The 12500-nt window shown below is 46.8% G+C and overlaps 1 protein-coding gene across 1 annotated transcript in view; it reads right to left on the bottom strand.

The window, feature by feature from the left end:
* LOC121543383 (plexin-A4) overlaps nucleotides 1–12500 on the bottom strand; it is a 392722-nt gene that overhangs the window by 367615 nt on the left and 12607 nt on the right. The gene's annotated exons all lie outside the window — the stretch shown is intronic.

Below are 12500 nucleotides of genomic sequence, written 5' to 3'. Positions count from 1 at the left end.
CTTAGGATCGTGCACCACTGTACAAAGGACATGGGATTGGACTGTGTTAATCCATCATACCCCATCTATGAGCTCCTGTTCATCCCTACACACACACACACACACACACACACACACACACACACACACACACACACACACACACACCCACACAAACACACACACACACACACAGGTAGGGGACAACGGCACATCTGTGGGGTCCTCATTATTGTATGACTGGGTTAGGGTAGAGCCCATGGATTACAATACCCCCAGCCTCTAACTGAGTCTATAGTAGAGGAGGAGTCTATAGCAGAGGAGGAGTCTATAGCAGAGGAGGAGTCTATAGCAGAGGAGGAGTCTATAGCAGAGGAGGAGTCTATAGCAGAGGAGGAGTCTATAGCAGAGGAGGAGTCTATAGCAGAGGAGGAGTCTATAGCAGAGGAGGAGTCTATAGCAGAGGAGGAGTCTATAGCAGAGGAGGAGTCTATAGCAGAGGAGGAGTCTATAGCAGAGGAGGAGTCTATAGCAGAGGAGGAGTCTATAGCAGAGGAGGAGTCTATAGCAGAGGAGGAGTCTATAGCAGAGGAGGAGTCTATAGCAGAGGAGGAGTCTATAGCAGAGGAGGAGTCTATAGCAGAGGAGGTCTATAGCAGAGTCTATAGAGGAGGAGTCTATAGCGAGGTGGAGTCTATAGCAGAGGAGGAGTCTATAGCAGAGGAGGAGTCTATAGCAGAGGAGGAGTCTATAGCAGAGGAGGAGTCTATAGCAGAGGAGGTCTATAGCAGAGGAGGAGTCTATAGCAGAGGAGGAGTCTATAGCAGAGGAGGTCTATAGCAGAGGAGGTCTATAGCAGAGGAGGAGTCTATAGTAGAGGTGGAGTCTATAGCAGAGGTGGAGTCTATAGCAGAGGAGGAGTCTATAGTAGAGGAGGAGTCTATAGTAGAGGAGGAGTCTATAGCAGAGGAGGAGTCTATAGCAGAGGAGGAGTCTATAGCAGAGGAGGAGTCTATAGCAGAGGAGGAGTCTATAGCAGAGGAGGAGTCTATAGCAGAGGAGGAGTCTATAGCAGAGGTGGAGTCTATAGCAGAGGAGGAGTCTATAGCAGAGGAGGAGTCTATAGCAGAGGAGGAGTCTATAGCAGAGGAGGAGTCTATAGCAGAGGAGGAGTCTATAGCAGAGGAGGAGTCTATAGCAGAGGAGGTCTATAGCAGAGGAGGAGTCTATAGCAGAGGAGGAGTCTATAGCAGAGGAGGTCTATAGCAGAGGAGGAGTCTATAGTAGAGGTGGAGTCTATAGCAGAGGTGGAGTCTATAGCAGAGGAGGAGTCTATAGTAGAGGAGGAGTCTATAGTAGAGGAGGAGTCTATAGCAGAGGAGGAGTCTATAGCAGAGGAGGAGTCTATAGCAGAGGAGGAGTCTATAGCAGAGGAGGAGTTTATAGTAGAGGAGGAGTCTATATTAGAGGAGGAGTCTATAGCAGAGGAGGAGTCTATAGTAGAGGAGGAGTCTATAGCAGAGGAGGAGTCTATAGCAGAGGAGGAGTCTATAGCAGAGGAGGAGTCTATAGCAGAGGTGGAGTCTATAGCAGAGGAGGAGTCTATAGCAGAGGAGGAGTCTATAGCAGAGGAGGAGTCTATAGCAGAGGAGGAGTCTATAGTAGAGGAGGAGTCTATAGCAGAGGAGGGGTCTATAGCAGAGGAGGAGTCTATAGCAGAGGAGGAGTCTATAGTAGAGGAGGAGTCTATATTAGAGGAGGAGTCTATAGCAGAGGAGGAGTCTGGGGTCTTAAACATGTCCTTCTACTGATTTATGTAAAAAAAAATCTTTTTTTTTTTTTTTAATTTAGAACCAGGGGTTTAATTGAGGTCACTCTGGGTTCTCCTGAACACTATCAAATAAACATCATGAAAACAGTAAACAGTCTCATCAATGTATATTGTGTAACCATGGGTATAATCTACGTTACAATTTCTCAGGGAATCATGTGGACTCAAAGCAGCCAGGTCACCCGTGATCTGTGGTCCTCTGTAGCTCAATTGGTAGAGCATGGCGCTTGTAAGGCCAGGGTAGTGGGTTTGATCCCCGGGACCACCCATATGTAAAAATGTACGCACGCATGACTGTAAGTCGCTTTGGATAAAAGCGTCTGCTAAATGGCATATTATTATACAAGTCAGTATTCGACGTCCATCCATGTCTCAGGACATCGGGAGATGACGTGGAAACCGGCCACTAGGGGCAACAGTGAGCCCTGTTACCTTCCAGTAGGTTTTAGTTTTGACAGGGATGGCGGATGGTTGGAAGCAACTGTCTCTGATTCCAAAGGTTGCAAGTTTGAATCCAGTGATATAAAGTAGTTTTTTATATTTTTTATATTTTAGTTTTAAGCCTATCCCAAACCTTAATCCTTACCATAACCATTTGGAGTTCATGTCTAACCTTAAGAATTTGGAGTTAATACCTGAACTTCATCTTAACCTTTTCCTGCAGTCAAATGACCTAGTGGCCTCATCAGTGGAATGTTACTAATATTTTTCATAACTTTATAATTAATAAACATTATTTATTTATTTTACCTGAAAATCTGGTGTTTCTATGTCAAACGGTCGTCTTCTGTGATATAAAGTGCAATATTGGGATACAAACTCAAAATTGAATACATTTCAATTCTATATCTGACATGGTGCAGGTGTTTTTTGTAAGCCCTTTTGTGTGAGGTGTATACTTTTGTTTTAAAGTAGATTTGTTTAAGACTACCAAGAAACACTCTGTGTGACCCTGATTTAGCCCACTGCAGTAAAAGGTTAATGCCTAAACTTAACCTTAAACACTTTCAAATTTTATGTTTGGAACAACTTTGAAATTTGAAGTTTGAGAAACATGGATGAATGTCTAATTCTGACGTGAGACTCTGAGAGCTGGTTGACTCAAAGAGATGATACACTCTTAGCGTTATATTTGTACGAAAAACATTAAATATCATCCAAACAGTTCCCATTTAGAGTGCAGGTAGATAGATATAACTCAAGGCACAGAGAGACACACAGAGATTTGCGATCCATTTTCATAGTCTAAGAGACAGAGAAAAAAATAGTTGAAAGAATCTGTCACAGCTCTCCACAGCTGAGCTAGCCCATTTCCTCCCATCTCTGGAAACAGGTGACAAATTACAACCACTGCCTTACCCTTAAAATGAAGGGAGAGAGAGAGAAATGACAGAGCGTGAGAGAGAGATGGAAATAAGGTTTTCAAAAGGTCAGAGGAAGGAGCGAGTGAAATCGTGCTGGCAGCACTCCAAAAGCGCTCTGTTTTTGCATTATGGCGGATAGTGACAGGCAATGAAACAAATAACACGGTCGTCGACAACTAGCTACACGAGAAAGCTGCCGGGGTCGTCCCCTCATCAAATCATCAGGCAACGGTGACGCCGTCGTATTGGAAAAATAGAAATCAGCTTTTTATGCAATGTATTGCCACATCTCATGCTTTTACAAAGTCAAATATTGGTACATCGAAAGAAGAAGATGTGGCTGCTATTAAAGTGTATTACCATAATTGACGATAATTATCAGTAATTATCAATAATTGTGGCGATTCCATTAGGATAACTTAATGCAACAGAGATACTACAGCGGAGAATGTATGGAGAATGACTAATGGACAGAAAAACCATTGAAGGGAAGCTGGTTTACTGAACTCAGAGAAAAGCTAGACATGGTATAATACCCCATTGAGAAACTAGTGGAGGGAGGAGATACAGATCTGGAAAAATTCTGGAATATTCTCCCAGAAGGACTGACTGAGGGTGATGGTTAGGGAAGGTGGTCTACACAAACAACCCACCCCCAACCACTCCAGAAGATTCCCAAATCTGTCAAGACCATTCCTATTAGGGTGGGCACAAAGACACACACAGTCACACACACTGCACCAACATGCCTCTGAGCCAGCACTAATGACGGAGCCTAGTGCTGTAGGGTCCCCCCCCCCCCGAACTATCAAACCCAGACCTAAATAAGCTCATACCCCGGGGGTCCCTCTCATTACCTCAACTCCCCTCCTATAGCTCCTCAGTACACACACACACACACAATCCTCAACCCTTCACTGTGCCCTGACCGAGGAGAGGAACACATTCATACAACTTCTCTTTCTCTAACACACACACACATTCACACTCTAAAGAGTATTTTAACAGGCTGGCCACTTGAGGATTTGCCCTGAAGACTGCCCTGTGGGCTTTTAGTGACTTGACCCTCTGACCATTCATGCTATTACATAACATACAGCGTGTCTTCCTCTTTGGCACGGCGTCACCACACACAGGTCTACCGCCTGTCTTCCTCTTTGGCACGGCGTCACCACAGACAGGTCATACCGCCTGTCTTCCTCTTTGGCACAGCGTCACCACAGACAGGTCATACCGCCTGTCTTCCTCTTTGGCACGGCGTCACCACAGACAGGTCATACCGCCTGTCTTCCTCTTTGGCAGGGTGTCACCACAAACAGGTCATACCGCCTGTCTTCCACTTTGGCAGGCGTCCCCGTGTGCTTCCCTTTGGCAAGGCGTCACCACAGACAGGTCATACCGCCTGTCTTCCTCTTTGGCAGGGTGTCACCACAAACAGGTCATACCGCCTGTCTTCCTCTTTGGCACGGCGTCACCACACACAGGAATGCTTGGGAGAAGAGGGAGATGAGCAGAACTTAACCTCTCAATGCTCCTTTTAGAGAAAGGACCTCTCAATGCTCCTTTTAGAGAGAGGTCCTCTCAATGTTCCTTTTAGAGAGAGGTCCTCTCAATGCTCCTTTTAGAGAGAGGACCTCTCAATGCTCCTTTTAGAGAGAGGACCTCTCAATGCTCCTTTTAGAGAGAGGACCTCTCAATTCTCCTTTTAGAGAGAGGACCTCTCAATGCTCCTTTTAGAGAGAGGACCTCTCAATGCTCCTTTTAGAGAGAGGACCTTTAATGCTCCTTTTAGAGAGAGGTCCTCTCAATGCTCCTTTTAGAGAGAGGACCTCTCAATGCTCCTTTTAGAGAGAGGACCTCTCAATGCTCCTTTTAGAGAGAGGACCTCTCAATGCTCCTTTTAGAGAGAGGACCTCTCAATGCTCCTTTTAGAGAGCGGTCCTCTCAATGCTCCTTTTAGAGAGAGGACCTCTCAATGCTCCTTTTAGAGAGAGGACCTCTCAATGCTCCTTTTAGAGAGAGGACCTCTCAATTCTCCTTTTAGAGAGAGGACCTCTCAATGCTCCGTTTAGAGAGAGGTCCTCTCAATGCTCCTTTTAGAGAGAGGACCTCTCAATTCTCCTTTTAGAGAGAGGACCTCTCAATGCTCCTTTTAGAGAGAGGACCTCTCAATGCTCCTTTTAGAGAGAGGACATCTCAATGCTCCTTTTAGAGAGCAGTCCTCTCAATGCTCCTTTTAGAGAGAGGACCTCGCAATGCTCCTTTTAGAGAGAGGACCTCTCAATTCTCCTTTTAGAGAGAGGACCTCTCAATGCTCCTTTTAGAGAGATGACCTCTCAATGCTCCTTTTAGAGAGAGGCCCTCTCAATACTCCTTTTAGAGAGCGGACCTTTCAATGCTCCTTTTAGAGAGAGGACCTCTCAATGCTCCTTTTAGAGAGAGGACCTCTCAATGCTCGTTTTAGAGAGAGGTCCTCTCAATGCTCATTTTAGAGAAAGGCCTCTCAATGCTCCTTTTAGAGAGAGGACCTCTCAATGCTCCTTTTAGAGAGAGGTCCTTTCAATGCTCCTTTTAGAGAGAGGACCTCTCAATGCTCATTTTAGAGAGAGGTCCTCTCAATGCTCCTTTTAGAGAGATGACCTCTCAATGCTCCTTTTAGGGAGAGGACCTCTCAAGACTCCTTTTAGAGAGCGGACCTTTCAATGCTCCTTTTAGAGAGAGGACCTCTCAATGCTCCTTTTAGAGAAAGGCCTCTCAATGCTCCTTTTAGAGAGAGGACCTTTCAATGCTCCTTTTAGAGAGAGGACCTCTCAATGCTCCTTTTAGAGAGAGATCCTCTCAATGCTCCTTTTAGAGAGAGGACCTCTCAATGCTCGTTTTAGAGAGAGATCCTCTCAATGCTCCTTTTAGAGAGAGGACCTCTCTATGCTCGTTTTAGAGAGAGGTCCTCTCAATGCTCCTTTTAGAGAAAGGCCTCTCAATGCTCCTTTTAGAGAAAGGCCTCTCAATGCTCCTTTTAGAGAGAGGACCTCTCAATGCTGCTTTTAGAGAGAGGACCTCTCAATGCTCCTTTTAGAGAGAGATCCTCTCAATGCTCCTTTTAGAGAGAGATCCTCTCAATGCTCCTTTTAGAGAGAAGACCTCTCAATGCTCGTTTTAGAGAGAGGTCCTCTCAATGCTCCTTTTAGAGAGAGGACCTCTCAATGCTCCTTTCATACACACACAGTATCACACACAGACAGTATTATACAGACAGTATCACAGACAGTATCACAGACAGTATCACACACAGTATCACAGACAGTATCATAAACATACTAGCCGCTGTTGTAGTAGTGTGACACTGATTTACTGTAGGACTCTAAAACGCTGGCAGACAGACCCCATTATCTGTTGTTTCTGCAGAAATGTTTAAGTGAATGAGTCATCCGACCTGGGTTATGATAGACTCAAAAGGTAGCACATAGAGCCTAACATATGAAAGGTAAGGTGTATTGGACTTGACCACAAAGAGTTAATGCTGGCACTGTTAATCATCTGTGTTTATAACCCTTATTGGGTTAACCTGAATGTCATCCGTTATGCTTACCGCTCCCTCTTCCTCCTCTCCTCTCCTCCCTCTCCCTCTCTCATCAGAGCCTGGGGCAGAAACATAGAAGACAGCGTAGCTACCATTCCACCAAGCCCCAGTGGTAGGGGGAAAGCCAGGGACGCAACAGTAATCCACTTCTTCTCCTCCCTGCTTTCTCTCTCCACAGTTTGGATGTTTTTCTTTGGTTTTCTGCCTGCTTTACCTGATCACATTGCTTTTCCCAGAGAGAGAGAGAGATAGAGAGAGAGAGAGAGACACACACACACCACACACCTTGCAGCTATCTGGCAGTGGGTTGGATGGTATACGGTTGAAGGTAGAAGGTCTGGGATAGCCACATCACTGCTTTCCAGGAGAATTGCGATGACAGTGCAGAACGGGGGAGGCAGAGAAAAAAGCCTCAGAACACAACACAACGCTTAGCGCTTTCCCATTCCATCCCTGTACTGAGAGGATGATGTCCTTTTACCCCGGCTCTGATAGTGGTGAAATTCAGCGCTTACAGCTGTACTACAACAGGCTAACCTTAAACCTGGCCAAGCTTGTTGAGGGCTCTAGTTGAGGTAGACTGCCTGAAGATCTGTGTCCAATGGAAGCAGAGGAAAACTCTGATTCCCAGGCTCAGGAGTGAATTTGAGGACAGTTGTGTTACAGTACAGGACAGTAGGATTAGGCAATAGGAAGACTATCATTGTTAGGTAGTCTACCAACACAAATATACGTTACACACTACCGTTCAAAAGTTTGGGTTGTTACATCACTTAGAAATGTCCTTGTTTTCCATAAAAACATACATGACATTAGTTTGAATAGGAAATATAGCAAAATGAATAGGAAATGTAGTCATTGACAAGGTTAGAAATAATGATTTTTAATTGATATAATAATTGTGTCCTTCAAACTTTGCTTTCGTCAAAGAATCCTCAATTTGCAGCAATTACAGCCTTACAGACCTTTGGCATTCTAGTTGTCAATATGTTGAGGTAATCTGAAGAGATTTCACCCCATGCTTCCTGAAGCACCTCCCACAACTTGGATTGGCTTGATGGGCACTTCTTACGTACCATACGGTCAAGCTGCACCCACAACAGCTCAATAGGGTTGAGATCCAGCGACTGTGCTGGCCACTTAATTATAGACAGAATACCAGCTGACTGCTTCTTCCCTAAATAGTTATTGCGTAGTTTGGAGCTGTGCTTTGGGTCATTGTCCTGTTGTAGGAGGCAATTGGCTCCAATCAATCGCCATCCACAGGGTATGGGCGTGACAGTACCCCCCCACCAAAGGCTGGCGACGCGCAACACTGGCTTGGTGCGAGGGGCAGGAACAGGCCGGACCGGGCTGGCGACGCGCACCACTGGCTTGGTGCGAGGAGCAGGAACAGGCCGGACCGGGACTGGCGACGCGCACCACTGGCTTGGTGCGAGGGGCAGGAACAGGCCGGACCGGGCTGGCGACGCGCACCACTGGCTTGGTGCGAGGGGCAGGAACAGGCCGGACCGGGCTGGCGACGCGCACCACTGGCTTGGTGCGAGGAGCAGGAACAGGCCGGACCGGACTGGCGACGCGCACCACTGGCTTGGTGCGAGGGGCAGGAACAGGCCAGACCGGGCTGGCGACGCGCACCACTGGCTTGGTGCGAGGGGCAGGAACAGGCCGGACCGGGCTGGCGACGCGCACCACTGGCTTGGTGCGAGGGGCAGGAACAGGCCGGACCGGGCTGGCGACGCGCACCACTGGCTTGGTGCGAGGGGCAGGAACAGGCCGGACCGGGCTGGCGACGCGCACCACTGGCTTGGTGCGGGGAGCAGGAACGGGCCAGGCCGGACTGGGAACACGCACCACCGGCTTGGTGCGGGGAGCAGGAACGGGCCGGGCCGGACTGGGAACACGCACCACCGGCTTGGTGCGGGGAGCAGGAACGGGCCGGGCCAGACTGGGAACACGCACCACTAACTTAGTGCGGGGAGCAGGAACGGGCCGGACCGTACTGGGAACACACACCACTAGCCTTGTGCGGGAAGCAGGAATGGGTCGGGCCGTACTGGGAACACGCACCACTGACTTAGTGCGGGGATCAGGAACGGGCCGGACCGGACTGGTGACACACACCACTTGCTTGGTGCGAGGAGCGGGACTGGGTTTCCTTATAAACCTCCGCTCCTTCTGCTGCCTAACCAGTTCCTCTCGCCGTGCCTCTACACTCTCCCTCTCCCTTAACGCCTCTTGTAGCTCCTCCCTCCGACCAATTAACTCCTGCTCCCTCTGGACCAATAGCCCTCGTAACCTGGTGGCCTCCTCTCCTAGTCTGCAGATTCGCCCTGCAGCTGCCTCCTGCTGCCCCGTTGTCCACGCCGTGTGCCCCCCCAAAAAAATTTCTTGGGGTTGCCTCTCGCGTGTCCGTCGTCGGCACGGTTGGCGCCGTTTCTCCTCTCCTGCCTGGGCATTTACCTTTGCCCATGGCCCTTTCCCCGGGAATATCTCCTCCCATGACCACCATTTGCCCACCTGAGACATCGCTATCTTCTCCTCCTGGGCACGCTGCTTGGTCCTCTTTTGGTGGGATCTTCTGTCACGCACGTTGACTGATGACTTGTGGAACCAAGGCGCAGCGTGATAAGCGTACATTTTATTAAGTACTTAACACAACACAAAACAACAAACAAACAATACGTGAAATCCTAGGTTACACAAAACAAACCATTACGGAACAAGATCCCACACCGACTAGTGCCAAACAGGCTGCCTAAGTATTTAGCCCCAATCAGAGACAACGAGATACAGCTGCCTCTGATTGGGAACCACCCTGGCCAACATAGATCTAAACGATCTAGAACAGGGGTGTCAAACTCATTTTAGCTCAGGGGCCACATGGAGGAAAATCTATTCCCAAGTGGGCCGGACCGGAAAAATCATGGTATATATAACTTAAAAACAACAACTTCAGATTGTTTTCTTTGTTTTAATACGATCAACATACAACATAAAGCTGGAGCCCGAGGACAGTGTGTCCAAAATAGTACAAGCACAACATCACTATTAATCATAAAACACGTCAAGTTTATTTGAAAATTCTAAAGAAAAAGAACACAAACAAACAATGCCTCAGTGATTAACAGAACTGTTTCACAGATCACAGAACTATATCAGGGGGTCATTTCTCAGGCAGAAATGTAGATAAAAAGAATGAAATCCTGTTCCCCAAACAAGTGCAAGAACCACAGAGTCAAGAATAGGTTAAATATACAAATAAAATAAAATCAATTAAAAACAATAGCACATCAACATAAAAACATATAAACATAAAGCTGGAGCCTGAGGACAGTGTGTCCAAAAGCACAACATCACTATTAATCATAAAACACCTCAAGTTATTTGAAAGTTCTGAGGACAAAGAACACACAAACACACAATGCCTCAGTGATTCACAGAAGTATATCACAGATCACAGAACTATATCAGGGTGTCTCATGTAGCACTTTAAGTGGGGTTGCATAGTTTATTTGACTCCTGATAACTGGCATCTTTTAGCTTTCACCAGCGCATCAATATCAGGCGTAACATCCTGAGTGGCAGCCAACTTCAGGATGTGATTCAAGTGCTTGTGCGTGAGCCTTGAGCGCAGCTTTGTTTTATTTATGCTCATTACAGAGAAAACTTGCTCACAAAGATATGTGGTTCCAAACATGCACAACAGTTTTGCAGCGAGGGCTGTCAAGTTGGGGTAACCTGGCAAGATATTCTGATTAAATGTGTGCAAGCCAGCTGCAGCAAACTCCAAGTCTATTATTTCAAGTTGGATGCTGACGGGCAGATCAGAGGGATTCACGGTGAATGGCGAGCAAAAAACGTTGAAGTCTTTCTCCAGTTCACTAAAAATCTGAAAGCGTTGCTCAAACTCCCGTAACAGTCCCGTTATTTTATCTTTGAACCGCTTCATGTCTGCCACATGTTGGGTCGCGCACACATTTTTCAGACAGGGGAAGTGAGCTGCATCACCACCGGCAAGTTGCGTCTCCCACAATGACAGCTTCAACTTGAAAGAACGTATGCTGTCATAATACTGCGTGACAACTTTGTTGCGCCCTTGCAGCTGTTTGTTCAAGTTATTCAGGTGCTCTGTAACATCCACCATAAATGCAAGGTCCTGCATCCATTCTGCGGAATGGAATTCTAACACTGTTCAATTTCTTCTCGTAAATCAAAGAAACGCCTCAGCACCTCGGCTTAACCATCTTACCTCAGTGTGGTATGGCAGGCCATAGATGTGGTCTTTCTCTCTGAGAAGGCTGTCAAACTGACGGTGATTCAGGCTTCTGGATCGGATGAAATTAACAGTTTGGATGACCACCTTCATGACGTTATCCATCTTTAATGACTTGCAACACAAAGCCTCCTGGTGCAAAATACAGTGAAAAGTCAAAAAATTACGTCCTCCATTTGCAGATTGCACTTTCTCTCTGAACTTTGTCACAACGCCTGCTTTTTTCCCGATCATTGAGGGCGCACCATCTGTAGCCAGGCTGACAGCGCGTGACCAGTCCACTCCGACCCTGTCCAGCGCGCCGACGAGTGCAGTAAAAATATCAGCTGCTGTCGTTGTATCTGTCATCGGCACCAACTCCACGAACTCCTCGGTGACGGTCAATGTGTCATCAACTCCGCGGATGAAAATGGCCAGTTGTGCAACATCTGTTATGTCCGTGCTTTCATCAATTGCAACCGAAAACGCAATAAATGACTTTACTTTTTGCTTCAACTGGCTGTCCAAATCCACTGAAAGATCGGAAATCCTGTCTGCAACTGTGTTTCTTGTCAGGCTGATATTTACAAAAGCCTGACGCTTTTCAGGGCACACAATCTCACAATCTGGCCCGCTGGCTGGACGTTTGACACCCCTGATCTAGAACATCAACATAGAAAATATAACACAGAAACTACACACCCTGGCTCAACATTTCAGTCCTCAGAGCCAGGGCGTGACATCTTCTTTGTGATCCGAACACCTCAAACTTCGATTCGTCTGTCCACAACACTTTTTTCCAATCTTTCACTGTCCAGTGTCTGTGTTCTTTTGCCCATCTTAATATTTTATTTTTTATTGGCCAGTCTGAGATATGGCTTTTTCTTTGCAACTCTGCCTAGAAGGTCAGCATCCCGGAGTCGCCTCTTCACTGTTGACGTTGAGACTGGTGTTTTGCGGTTACTATTTAATGAAACTGCCAGTTGAGGACCTGTGAGGCATCTGTTTCTCAAACTAGACACACTGTATTTGTCCTCTTGCTCAGTTGTGCACCGGGGCCTCCCACTCCTCTTTCTATTCTGGTTAGAGCCTGTTTCCGCTGTTCTGTGAAGGGAGTAGTACACAGCGTAGTACACAGCGTTGTACGAGATCTTCAGTTTCTTGGCAGAACAGAACAAGAATAGACTGACGAGTTTCAGAAGAAAGTTATTTGTTTCTGGCCATTTTGATCCTGTAATCGAACCCACAATTGCTGATGCTCCAGATACTCAACTAGTCTCAAGAAGGCCAGTTTTATTGCTTCTTTAATCAGCACAACAGTTTTCAGCTGTGCTAACATAACTGCAAAAGGGTTTTCTAATGATCATTTAGCCTTTTAAAATGATAAACTTGGAATAGCAAACACAACATGCCATTGGAACACAGGACTGATGGTTGCTGATAATGGGCCTCTGTACGCCTATGTAGATATTCCATTAAACATCTGCAGTT

This window comes from Coregonus clupeaformis, unplaced genomic scaffold (genome assembly GCF_020615455.1).
Source record: "Coregonus clupeaformis isolate EN_2021a unplaced genomic scaffold, ASM2061545v1 scaf0042, whole genome shotgun sequence".
Taxonomy (NCBI): Eukaryota; Metazoa; Chordata; class Actinopteri; order Salmoniformes; family Salmonidae; genus Coregonus; species Coregonus clupeaformis.
Note: the sequence above shows the minus strand (reverse complement) of the source record. Positions and strands in the feature narration are given on the sequence as shown.